This window comes from Schistocerca gregaria, chromosome 3 (assembly GCF_023897955.1).
Source record: "Schistocerca gregaria isolate iqSchGreg1 chromosome 3, iqSchGreg1.2, whole genome shotgun sequence".
NCBI classification, from domain to species: domain Eukaryota; kingdom Metazoa; phylum Arthropoda; class Insecta; order Orthoptera; family Acrididae; genus Schistocerca; species Schistocerca gregaria.
In genome coordinates this window covers 18,613,061-18,625,861 of record NC_064922.1, presented here as the reverse complement: position 1 = coordinate 18,625,861, position 12,801 = coordinate 18,613,061, and the positions used below count along the sequence as shown (strand labels likewise).

Below are 12,801 nucleotides of genomic sequence, written 5' to 3'. Positions count from 1 at the left end.
ACCCGAGACCGTTGACACGCTAAGCGAACGTTCTGCCAACTGAGCTACAGCTACACACAAGAGCAAGCCTGGCTATTCTCCATTCTTTGCGACTCTGATGTGCACGGACACGATGGTTGGTTGGTTTGTAGCGGCGAAGGTACCAGAATACAAAGGCGCGGACACGTTCATATACACAAGAGTTCCAAGTAGTTTCGATGCTCTGGTATTACGAATGCAAATTCCGTCTGTTTTGAACGTCTTAAATTGAAAGGGCGGTCACAAATTGGTCCATTTCACTCCTTGTCCACAATCACACAGCTCCTGAGGTAACAAGCACATCTCGAGCCCCATTGTGCTCTCCATTGTTCATGCCAACTCAGTGCCTCGCTCTTTGCTACTGTGTCAAACTCTTGTCGTCCAACTGCAAAACACTGGGAAACAGCAAGTTTCGGCGTCCCCTTTGCACTGATCTTACTACGAAACGCTCCCCAAACTTGGCAATCACCCATGCAGATGACTTTTCCGACTTTACACGACGCTCACGCTAGTGACAGCCTTATTTATAGTTCGACGTCGCGCCAAAGCGAATGAGCACATTTCGCCTACGGCTTAGGCCGCTCTTCTAGAGTGGCTGCTCTGTGTCTGCAGGCAGCGAGGGGCTGCAAGCTTCCTGTGTTCGCACCTATATCACCTGTGCTTCCTTGTCAGAGACAGACTATCGCAAAACATACAACTCACTCCATGAATTGATTGCTACGGCATCTGTTATCAGCAATCACAACCAGCAACACCAGTAGCAGCCGACTGCACGCAAAGAATGGGAACGTGCAGTGGGATTTACGTGAAATCGGCGCAATTGTGGATGCTAATCGTTCGCTTGTATCTGCCTACACACCTCAGCTGGTTGGGAATAATTCCACTTGCATGGCAAGGTGCGCATGTAGGTGTGTTAAAAATTCTGGAGGGGCTGGGTATCGATCCCAGTACCTCTCGCACGCTAAGCGAGCGCTCTACAATCTGAGCTCCGCCCACCCTCCCGATAACTAGTAGTGCTACATACAGTCATATCAACGTCACAGACACTTGCACTCCCATTATTCCGCAGACAAACACTACTCTCTATGTATCAGTGAGGGTGTCTTTCAGGTTTCGTGCATTCTGTATCGAATCGTAGTTGGCCACAATGAAAGTGGCACGCATAACGTCGAAAATAGAGTTCAGACACCGCTCTGAGTAAGACGAACGTTTTGTCCACCTCTAGACTTCAATGACGTTAAGCCGTGATACCTAAGACAGATCTGCACTCGATGACACCACGATAACAGCCGGTCCCCACACTTACACCTTGCTCTCCTTATGACAGTATACATCATATCAGTCTGTGACGCTGGTTTTGCAACTTCTTGCGTGCGTTTATGTTCGCCGCGACCAACACTTACCATGCACTGACCACAAAACATGGAGGAGCCGGGGCTTGAACCCGAGACCGTTCACACGATAAGCGAACGATCTGCCAACTGAGGTACAGCTACACACACGACCAAGCCTGGCTGTTCTCCATTCTTTCCGACTCTGATGTGCACGGACACGATGGTTGGTTGGTTTGTAGCGGCGAAGGTACCAGAATACAAAGGCGCGGACACGTTCATATACACAAGAGTTCCAAGTAGTTTCGATGCTCTGGTATTACGAATGCAAATTCCGTCTGTTTGGACCGTCTTAAATTTGAATGGCGGTCACAAATTTGTCCATTTCACTCCTTGTCCACAATCACACAGCACCTGAGGTAACAAGCACATCTCGAGCCCCATTGTGCTCTCCATTGTTCATGCCAACTCAGTGCCTCGCTCTTTGCTACTGTGTAAAACTCTTGTCGTCCAACTGCAAAACACTGGGACACAACAAGTTTCCGCGACCCCTTTGCACTGATCGTACTACGAAACGCTCCCCAAACCTGGCAATCACGCATGCAGATGACTTTTCCGACTTTACACGACGCAAACCCTAGTGACAGCCTTATTTATAGTTCGACGTCGCGCCAAAACGAATGAGCACATTTCGCCTACGGCTTAGGCCGCTCTTCTAGTGTGGCTGCTCTGTGTCTGCAGGCAGCGAGGGGCTGCAAGCTTCCTGTGTTCGCACCTATATCACCTGTGCTTCCTTGTCAGAGACAGACTATCGCAAAACATACAACTCACTCCATGAATTGATTGCTATGGCATCTGTTATCAGCAGTCACAACCAGCAACACCAGTAGCAGCCGACTGCACGCAAAGAATGGGAACGTGCAGTGGGATTTACGTGAAATCGGCGCAATTGTGGATGCTAATCGTTCGCTTGTATCTGCCTACACACCTCTGCGGTTGGGAATTATTCCACTTGCATGGCAAGGTGCGCATGTAGGTGTGTTAAAAATTGTGGGGGCGCTGGGTATCGATCCCAGTACCTCTCGCACGCTAAGCGAGCGCTCTACCATCTGAGCTACGCCCACCCCTCCCGTTAACTTGTAGTGCTACATACAGTCATATCAACGTCACAGACCCTTGCACTCCCATTATTCCGCAGACAAACACTACTCTCTATGTATCAGTGAGGGTGTCTTTCAGGTTTCGTGCATTCTGTATCGAATCGTAGTTGGCCACAATGAAAGTGGCACGCATAACGTCGAAAATAGAGTTCAGACACCGCTCTGAGTAAGACGAACGTGTTGTCCACCTCTAGACTTCAATGACGTTAAGCCGTGATACCTAAGACAGATCTGCACTCGATGACACCACGCTAACAGCCGGTCCCCACACTTACACCTTGCTCTCCTTATGACAGTATACATCATATCAGTCTGTGACGCTGGTTTTGCAACTTCTTGCGTGCGTTTATGTTCGCCGCGACCAACACTTACCATGCACAGACCAAAAAACTTGGAGTAGCCGGGGCTTGAACACGAGACCGTTCACACGCTAAGCGAACGATCTGCCAACTGAGCTACAGCTACACACACGAGCAAGCCTGGCTATTCTCCATTCTTTGCGACTCTGATGTGCACGGACACGATGGTTGGTTGGTTTGTAGCGGCGAAGGTACCAGAATACAAAGGCGCGGACACGTTCATATACACAAGAGTTCCAAGTAGTTTCGATGCTCTGGTATTACGAATGCAAATTCCGTCTGTTTTGAACGTCTTAAATTGAAAGGGCGGTCACAAATTGGTCCATTTCACTCCTTGTCCACAATCACACAGCTCCTGAGGTAACAAGCACATCTCGAGCCCCATTGTGCTCTCCATTGTTCATGCCAACTCAGTGCCTCGCTCTTTGCTACTGTGTCAAACTCTTGTCGTCCAACTGCAAAACACTGGGACACAACAAGTTTCCGCGACCCCATTGCACTGATAGCACTACGAAACGCTCCCCAAACATGGCAATCACCCATGCAGATGACTTTTCCGACTTTACACGACGCTCACGCTAGTGACAGCCTTATTTATAGTTCGACGTCGCGCCAAAGCGAATGAGCACATTTCGCCTACGGCTTAGGCAGCTCTTCTAGTGTGGCTGCACTGTGTCTGCAAGCAGCGAGGGGCTGCAAGCTTCCTGTGTTCGCACCTATATCACCTGTGCTTCCTTGTCAGAGACAAACTATCGCAAAACATACAACTCACTCCATGAATTGATTGCTACGGCATCTGTTATCAGCAGTCACAACCAGCAACACCAGTAGCAGCCGACTGCACGCAAAGAATGGGAACGTGCAGTGGGATTTACGTGAAATCGGCGCAATTGTGGATGCTAATCGTTCGCTTGTATCTGCCTACACACCTCTGCCGGTTGGGAATTATTCCACTTGCATTTCAAGGTGCGCATGTAGGTGTGTTAAAAATTCTGGAGGCGCTGGGTATCGATCCCAGTACCTCTCGCACGCTAAGCGAGCGCTCTATCATCTGAGCTACGCCCACCCCCCCGATAACTAGTAGTGCTACATACAGTCATATCAACGTCACAGACCCTTGCACTCCCATTATTCCGCAGACAAACACTACTCTCTATGTATCAGTGAGGGGGTCTTTCAGGTTTCGTGCATTCTGTATCGAATCGTAGATGGCCACAATGAAAGTGGCACGCATAACGTCGAAAATAGAGTTCAGACACCGATCTGAGTAAGACGAACGTTTTGTCCACCTCTAGACTTCAATGACGTTAAGCCGTGATACCTAAGACAGATCTGCACTCGATGACACCACGATAACAGCCGGTCCACACACTTACATCTTGCTCTCCTTATGACAGTATACATCATATCAGTGTGTGACGCTGGTTTTGCAACTTCTGGCGTGCGTTTATGTTCGCCGCGACCAACACTTACCATGCACTGACCACAAAACATGGAAGAGCCGGGGCGTGAACCCGAGACCGTTCACACGCTAAGCGAACGATCTGCCAACTGAGCTACAGCTACACACACGACCAAGCCTGGCTATTCTCCATTCTTTGCGACTCTGATGTGCACAGACACGATGGTTGGTTGGTTTGTAGCGGCGAAGGTACCAGAATACAAAGGCGCGGACACGTTTATATACACAAGAGTTCCAAGTAGTTTCGATGCTCTGGTATTACGAATGCAAATACCGTCTGTTTTGAACGTCTTAAATTGAAAGGGCGGTCACAAATTGGTCCATTTCACTCCTTGTCGACAATCACACAGCACCTGAGGTAACAAGCACATCTCGAGCGCCATTGTGCTCTCCATTGTTCATGCCAACTCAGTGCCTCGCTCTTTGCTACTGTGTAAAACTCTAGTCCTCCAACTGCAAAACACTGGGACACAACAAGTTTCCGCGACCCCATTGCACTGATCGCACTACGAAACGCTCCCCAAACTTGGCAATCACCCATGCAGATGACTTTTCCGACTTTACACGACGCTCACGCTAGTGACAGCCTTATTTATAGTTCGACGTCGCGCCAAAGCGAATGAGCACATTTCGCCTACGGCTTAGGCCGCTCTTCTAGTGTGGCTGCTCTGTGTCTGCAGGCAGCGAGGGGCTGCAAGCTTCCTGTGTTCGCACCTATATCACCTGTGCTTCCTTGTCAGAGACAGACTATCGCAAAACATACAACTCACTCCATGAATTGATTGCTACGGCATCTGTTATCAGCAGTCACAACCAGCAACACCAGTAGCAGCCGACTGCACGCAAAGAATGGGAACGTGCAGTGGGATTTACGTGAAATCGGCGCAATTGTGGATGCTAATCGTTCGCTTGTATCTGCCTACACACCTCTGCGGTTGGGAATTATTCCACTTGCATGGCAAGGTGCGCATGTAGGTGTGTTAAAAATTCTGGAGGCGCTGGGTATCGATCCCAGTACCTCTCGCACGCTAAGCGAGCGCTCTACCATCTGAGCTACGCCCACCCCCCGATGACTCGTAGTGCTACATACAGTCATATCAACGTCACAGACCCTTGCACTCCCATTATTCCGCAGACAAACACTACTCTCTATGTATCAGTGAGGGTGTCTTTCAGGTTGGTTGGTTTGTAGCGGTGAAGGGAGCAGAGTACAAAGGCGCAGACACGTTCATATACACAAAAGTTCCAAGTAGTTTCGATGCTCTGGTATTACAAATGCAAATTCCGTCTGTTTTTAACGTCTTAAATAGAAAGAGCCGTCACAAATTGCTCCGTTTTCACTCCTTGTCGACAATCATACAACACCTGAGGTAACAAACACATCTCGAGCCCCATTGTGCACTCCATTATTCCTGCCAACTCAGTGCCTCGCTCTTTACTACTGTGTACCAATCTTGTCGTCCAACTGCAAAACACTGGGCCACAACAAGTTTCCGCATCTCCATTGCACTTCGCATACTACGAAACGCTCCCCAAACTTGGCACTCACCCACGCAGCCGACTTTTCCGACTTTCCACGACGCTCACGCTAGTGAGAGCATTATTTATAGTTCGACGTCGCGCCAAAGCGAATGAGCACATTTCGCCTACGGCTTAGGCCGCCCTCCTAGTGTGGCTGCTCGGTGTCTGCAGGCAGCGAGCGTCTGCAAGCTTCCTGTGTTCGCAACTATGTCACCTGTGCTTGCTTGTCAGAGACAGACTATAGCAAAACATACAACTCACTCCATGAATTGATTGCTACGGCATTTGTTATCAGCAGTCACAACTAGCAACACCAGTAGCAGCCGACTGCACGCAAAGAATAGGAATGTGCAGTGGGATTTACGTGAACTCGGCGCAAGGCAGATCTTTCCGACATAGGCTTGAGAATCTTACGGGAACACTTGTACTGTTTCTAAATTAAGTGTAGGCGTGGGAGGAGGGTGCTTCCCGCGCACTAATAACAGCACGCTTGCCAATTGTGGATGCTAATCATTCGCTTGTATCTTCCTAGACACATCTGCTGGCTGTGAATTATTCCACTTGCATGGCAAGGTGCGCATGTAGGTGTGTTAAAAACTCTGGAAGCACTGGGTATTGATCCCAGTACCTCTCGCACAGTAAGCGAGCGCTCTACCATCTGAGCTACGCCCGCCCCCCGAAGACTAATGGTGCTTCATACAGCCATATAGACGACACAGACCCATGCACTCCCATTATTCAGCAGACAAACGCTACTCTCTATGTATCCGTTAGGGTGTCTTTCAGGTTTCGTGCATTCTGTATCGAATCGTAGTTGGCCACAATGAAAGTGGCACGTATAACGTCGAAAATAGAGTTCGGACACCGCTCTGAGTAAGACGAACGTGTTGTCCACCCTCTAGACTTCAATGAGGTTAAGCCGTGATACCTAAGACAGATCTGCACTCGATGACACCTCGATAACAGCCGGTCCCCACACTTACATCTTGCTCTCCTTACGTCAGTATACATCATATCAGTCTGTGACGCTGGCTTTGCAACATCTTGCGTGCCTTTAGGTTCGCCGCAACCAACACTTACCATGTACTGACCACAAAAAATGGAGGCGCCGCGGCTTGAACCCTGGACCTTTCACATGCGAAGCGAACGCTCTAACAACTGAGCTACGCCCCATGCACGACCAAACTGCGCTATTCCCCATTCTTTGCAACTCTGATGCGCACGGACACGATGGTTGGTTGGTTTGTAGCGGTGAAGGGAGCAGAGTACAAAGGCGCGGACACGTTCATATACACAAAAGTTCCAAGTAGTTTCGATGCTCTGGTATTACAAATGCAATTTCCGTCTGTTTCTAACGTCTTAAATTGAAAGAGCCGTCACAAATTGCTCCGTTTTCACTCCTTGTCGACAATCATACAGCACCTGAGGTAACAAACACATCTCAAGCCCCATTGTGGACTCCATTATTCCTGCCAACACAGTGCCTCGCTCTATACTACTGTGTACCAGTCTTGTCGTCCAACTGCAAAACACTGGGCAACAACAAGTTTCCGCATCTCCATTGCACTTCGCATACTACGAAACGCTTCCGACTTTCCACGACGCTCATGCAACGCTCACGCTAGTGACAGCATTATTTATAGTTCGACGTCGCGCCAAAGCGAATGAGCACATTTCGCCTACGGCTTAGGCCGCCCTCCTAGTGTGGCTGCTCGGTGTCTGCAGGCAGCGAGGGTCTGCAAGCTTCCTGTGTTCGCACCTATGTCACCTGTGCTTGCTTGTCAGAGACAGACTATCGCAAAACATACAACTCACTCCATGAATTGATTGCTACGGCATCTGTTATCAGCAGTCACAACTAGCAACACCAGTAGCAGCCGACTGCACGCAAAGAATAGGAATGTGCAGTGGGATTTACGTGAACTCGGCGCAAGGCAGATCTTTCCGACATAGGCTTGAGAATCTTACGGGAAAACTTGTACTGTTTCTAAATTAAGTGTAGGCGTGGGAGGAGGGTGCTTCCCGCGCACTAATAACAGCACGCTTGCCAATTGTGGATGCTAATCATTCGCTTGTATCTTCCTAGACACATCTGCTGGCTGTGAATTATTCCACTTGCATGGCAAGGTGCGCATGTAGGTGTGTTAAAAATTCTGGAGGCACTGGGTATTGATCCCAGTACCTCTCGCATTCTAAGCGTGCGCTCTACCATCTGAGCTACGCCCGCCCCCCACGAAGACTAATGGTGCTACATACAGCCATAAAGACGACACAGACCCTTGCACTCCCATTATTCAGCAGACAAACACTACTCTCTATGTATCCGTTAGGGTGTCTTTCAGGTTTCGTGCATTCTGTATCGAATCGTAGTTGGCCACAATGAAAGTGGCACGTATAACGTCGAAAATAGAGTTCGGACACCGCTCTGAGTAAGACGAACGTGTTGTCCACCCTCTAGACTTCAATGAGGTTAAGCCGTGATACCTAAGACAGATCTGCACTCGATGACACCTCGATAACAGCCGGTCCCCACACTTACATCTTGCTCTCCTTACGTCAGTATACATCATATCAGTCTGTGACGCTGGCTTTGCAACATCTTGCGTGCCTTTAGGTTCGCCGCGACAAACACTTACAATGCACTGACCACAAAAAATGCAGGCGCCGCGGCTTGAACCCTGCAGCTTTCACATGCGAAGCGAACGCTCTACCAACTGAGCTACGCCACATGCACGAGCAAACTCCGAGAATCCCCATTCTTTGCGACTCTGATGCGCACGGACACGATGGTTGGTTGGTTTGTAGCGGTGAAGGGAGCAGAGTACAAATGCGCGGACACGTTCATATACACAAAAGTTCCAAGTAGTTTCGATGCTCTGGTGTTACAAATGCAAATTCCGTCTGTTTTTAACGTCTTAAATTGAAAGAGCCGTCACAAATTGCTCCGTTTTCACTCCTTGTCGACAATCATACAGCACCTGAGGTAACAAACACATCTCGAGCCCCATTGTGCACTCCATTATTCATGCCAACTCAGTGCCTCGCTCTTTACCACTGTGTACCAATCTTGTCGTCCAACTGCAAAACACTAGGCCACAACAAGTTTCCGCGTCTCCATTGCACTGCGCATACTACAAAACGCTCCCCAAACTTGGCACTCACCCACGCAGCCGACTTTTCCGACTTTCCACGACGCTCACGCTAGTGACAGCATTATTTATAGTTCGACGTCGCGCCAAAGCGAATGAGCACATTTCGCCTACGGCTTAGGCCGCCCTCCTAGTGTGGCTGCTCGGTGTCTGCAGGCAGCGAGCGTCTGCAAGCTTCCTGTGTTCGCACCTATGTCACCTGTGCTTGCTTGTCAGAGACAGACTATCGCAAAACATACAACTCACTCCATGAATTGATTGCTACGGCATCTGTTATCAGCAGTCACAACTAGCAACACCAGTAGCAGCCGACTGCACGCAAAGAATAGGAATGTGCAGTGGGATTTACGTGAACTCGGCACAAGGCAGATCTTTAAGACATAGGCTTGAGAATCTTACGGGAACACTTGTACTGTTTCTAAATAAAGTGTAGGCGTGGGAGGAGGGTGCTTCCCGCGCACTAATAACAGCACGCTTGCCAATTGTGGATGCTAATCATTCGCTTGTATCTTCCTAGACACATCTGCAGGCTGAAAATTATTCCACTTGCATGGCAAGGTGCGCATGTAGGTGTGTTAAAAGTTCTGGAGGCACTGGGTATTGATCCCAGTACCTCTCGCATTCTAAGCGAGCGCTCTACCATCTGAGCTACGCCCCACCCCCGAAGACTAATGGTGCTACATGCAGCAATATAGACGACACAGACCCTTGCACTCCCATTATTCAGCAGACAAACAGTACTCTCTATGTATCCGTTAGGGTGTCTTTCAGGTTTCGTGCATTCTGTATCGAATCGTAGTTTGCCACAATGAAAGTGGCACGTATAACGTTGAAAATAGAGTTCGGACACCGCTCTGAGAAAGACGAACGTGTTGTCCACCCTCTAGACTTCAATGAGGTTAAGCCGTGATACCTAAGACACATCTGCACTCGATGACACCTCGATAACAGCCGGTCCCCACACTTACATCTTGCTCTCCTTACGTCAGTATACATCATATCAGTCTGTGACGCTGGCTTTGCAACATCTTGCGTGCCTTTAGGTTCGCCGCGACCAACACTTACAATGCACTGACCACAAAATATGCAGGCGCCGCGGCTTGAACCCTGCACCTTTCACATGCGAAGCGAACGCTCTTCCAACTGAGATACGCCACATGCACCACCAAACTGCGAGAATCCCCATTCTTTGCGACTCTGATGCGCACGGACACGATGGTTGGTTGGTTTGTAGCGGTGAAGGGAGCAGAGTACAAAGGCGCGGACACGTTCATATACACAAAAGTTCCAAGTAGTTTCGATGCTCTGGTATTACAAATGCAAATTCCGTCTGTTTTTAACGTCTTAAATTGAAAGAGCCGTCACAAATTGCTCCGTTTTCACTCCTTGTCGACAATCATACAGCACCTGAGGTAACAAACACATCTCGAGCCCCATTGTGCACTCCATTATTCATGCCAACTCAGTGCCTCGCTCTTTACTACTGTGTACCAATCTTGTCGTCCAACTGCAAAAAACTAGGCCACAACAAGTTTCCGCGTCTCCATTGCACTGCGCATAGTACAAAACGCTCCACAAACTTGGCACTCACCCTCGCAGCCGACTTTTCCGACTTTCCACTACGCTCACGCACGCTCACGCTATTGACAGCATTATTTATAGTTCGATGTCGCGCCAAAGCGAATGAGCACATTTCGCCTACGGCTTAGGCCGCCCTCCTAGTGTGGCTGCTAGGTGTCTGCAGGCAGCGACGGTCTGCTAGCTTCCTGTGTTCGCACCTATGTCACCTGTGCTTGCTTGTCAGAGACAGACTATCGCAAAACATACAACTCACTCCATGAATTGATTGCTATGGCATCTGTTATCAGCAGTCACAACTAGCAACACCAGTAGCAGCCGACTGCACGCAAAGAATAGGAATGTGCAGTGGGATTTACGTGAACTCGGCGCAAGGCAGATCTTTCCGACATAGGCTTGAGAATCTTACGGGAACACTTGTACTGTTTCTAAATAAAGTGTAGGCGTGGGAGGAGGGTGCTTCCCGCGCACTAATAACAGCACGCTTGCCAATTGTGGATGCTAATCATTCGATTGTATCTTCCTAGACACATCTGCAGGCTGAGAATTATTCGACTTGCATGGCAAGGTGCGCATGTAGGTGTGTTAAAAATTCTGGAGGCACTGGGTATTAATCCCAGTACCTCTCGCATTCTAAGCGTGCGCTCTACCATCTGAGCTACGCCCGCCCCGCACGAAGACTAATGGTGCTACATACAGCCATATAGACGACACAGACCCTTGCACTCCCATTATTCAGCAGACAAACACTACTCTCTATGTATCCGTTAGGGTGTCTTTTAGGTTTCGTGCATTCTGTATCGAATCGTAGTTGGCCACAATGAAAATGGCACTTATAACGCCGAAAATAGAGTTCGGACACCGCTCTGAGTAAGACGAACGTGTTGTCCACCCTCTAGACTTCAATGAGGTTAAGCCGTGATACCAAAGACAGATCTGCACTCGATGACACCTCGATAACAGCCGGTCCCCACACTTACATCTTGCTCTCCTTACGTCAGTATACATCATATCAGTCTGTGACGCTGGCTTTGCAACATCTTGCGTGCCTTTAGGTTCGCCGCGACAAACACTTACAATGCACTGACCACAAAAAATGGAGGCGCCGCGGCTTGAACCCTGCACCTTTCACATGCGAAGCGAACGCTCTACCAACTGAGCTACGCCACATGCACGACCAAACTGCGAGAATCCCCATTCTTTGCGACTCTGATGCGCACGGACACGATGGTTGGTTGGTTTGTAGCGGTGAAGGGAGCAGAGTACAAAGGCGCGGACACGTTCATATACACAAAAGTTCCAAGTAGTTTCGATGCTCTGGTATTACAAATGCAAATTCCGTCTGTTTTTAACGTCTTAAATTGAAAGAGCCGTCACAAATTGCTCCGTTTTCACTCCTTGTCGACAATCATACAGCACCTGAGGTAACAAACACATCTCGAGCCCCATTGTGCACTCCATTATTCATGCCAACTCAGTGCCTCGCTCTTTACCACTGTGTACCAATCTTGTCGTCCAACTGCAAAACACTGGGCCACAACAAGTTTCCGCGTCTCCATTGCACTGCGCATACTACAAAACGCTCCCGAAACTTGGCACTCACCCACGCAGCCGACTTTTCCGACTTTCCACGGAGCTCACGCTAGTGACAGCATTATTTATAGTTCGACGTCGCGCCAAAGCGAATGAGCACATTTCGCCTACGGCTTAGGCCGCCCTCCTAGTGTGGCTGCTCGGTGTCTGCAGACAGCGAGGGTCTGCTAGCTTCCTGTGTTCGCACCTATGTCACCTGTGCTTGCTTGTCAGAGACAGACTATCGCAAAACATACAACTCACTCCATGAATTGATTGCTACGGCATCTGTTATCAGCAGTCACAACTAGCAACACCAGTAGCAGCCGACTGCACGCAAAGAATAGGAATGTGCAGTGGGATTTACGTGAACTCGGCGCAAGGCAGATCTTTCCGAAATAGGCTTGAGAATCTTACGGGAACACTTGTACTGTTTCTAAATAAAGTGTAGGCGTGGGAGGAGGGTGCTTCCCGCGCACTAATAACAGCACGCTTGCCAATTGTGGATGCTAATCATTCGCTTGTATCTTCCTAGACACATCTGCAGGCTGAGAATTATTCCACTTGCATGGCAAGGTGCACATGTAGGTGTGTTAAAAATTCTGGAGGCACTGGGTATTGATCCCAGTACCTCTCGCATACTAAGCGAGC

At 49.1% G+C, this 12,801-nt stretch overlaps 2 non-coding genes across 2 annotated transcripts; both read right to left on the bottom strand.

The window, feature by feature from the left end:
* Nucleotides 1–2,400: 2,400 nt before the first annotated feature.
* Trnaa-agc (transfer RNA alanine (anticodon AGC)) lies at nt 2,401–2,474 on the bottom strand. Its single transcript has one exon. It is a non-coding gene; the product is annotated as a tRNA-Ala (tRNA).
* A 2,846-nt stretch (nt 2,475–5,320) lies between these two features.
* Nucleotides 5,321–5,394, bottom strand: Trnaa-agc (transfer RNA alanine (anticodon AGC)). Its single transcript has one exon. It is a non-coding gene; the product is annotated as a tRNA-Ala (tRNA).
* Nucleotides 5,395–12,801: the final 7,407 nt, after the last annotated feature.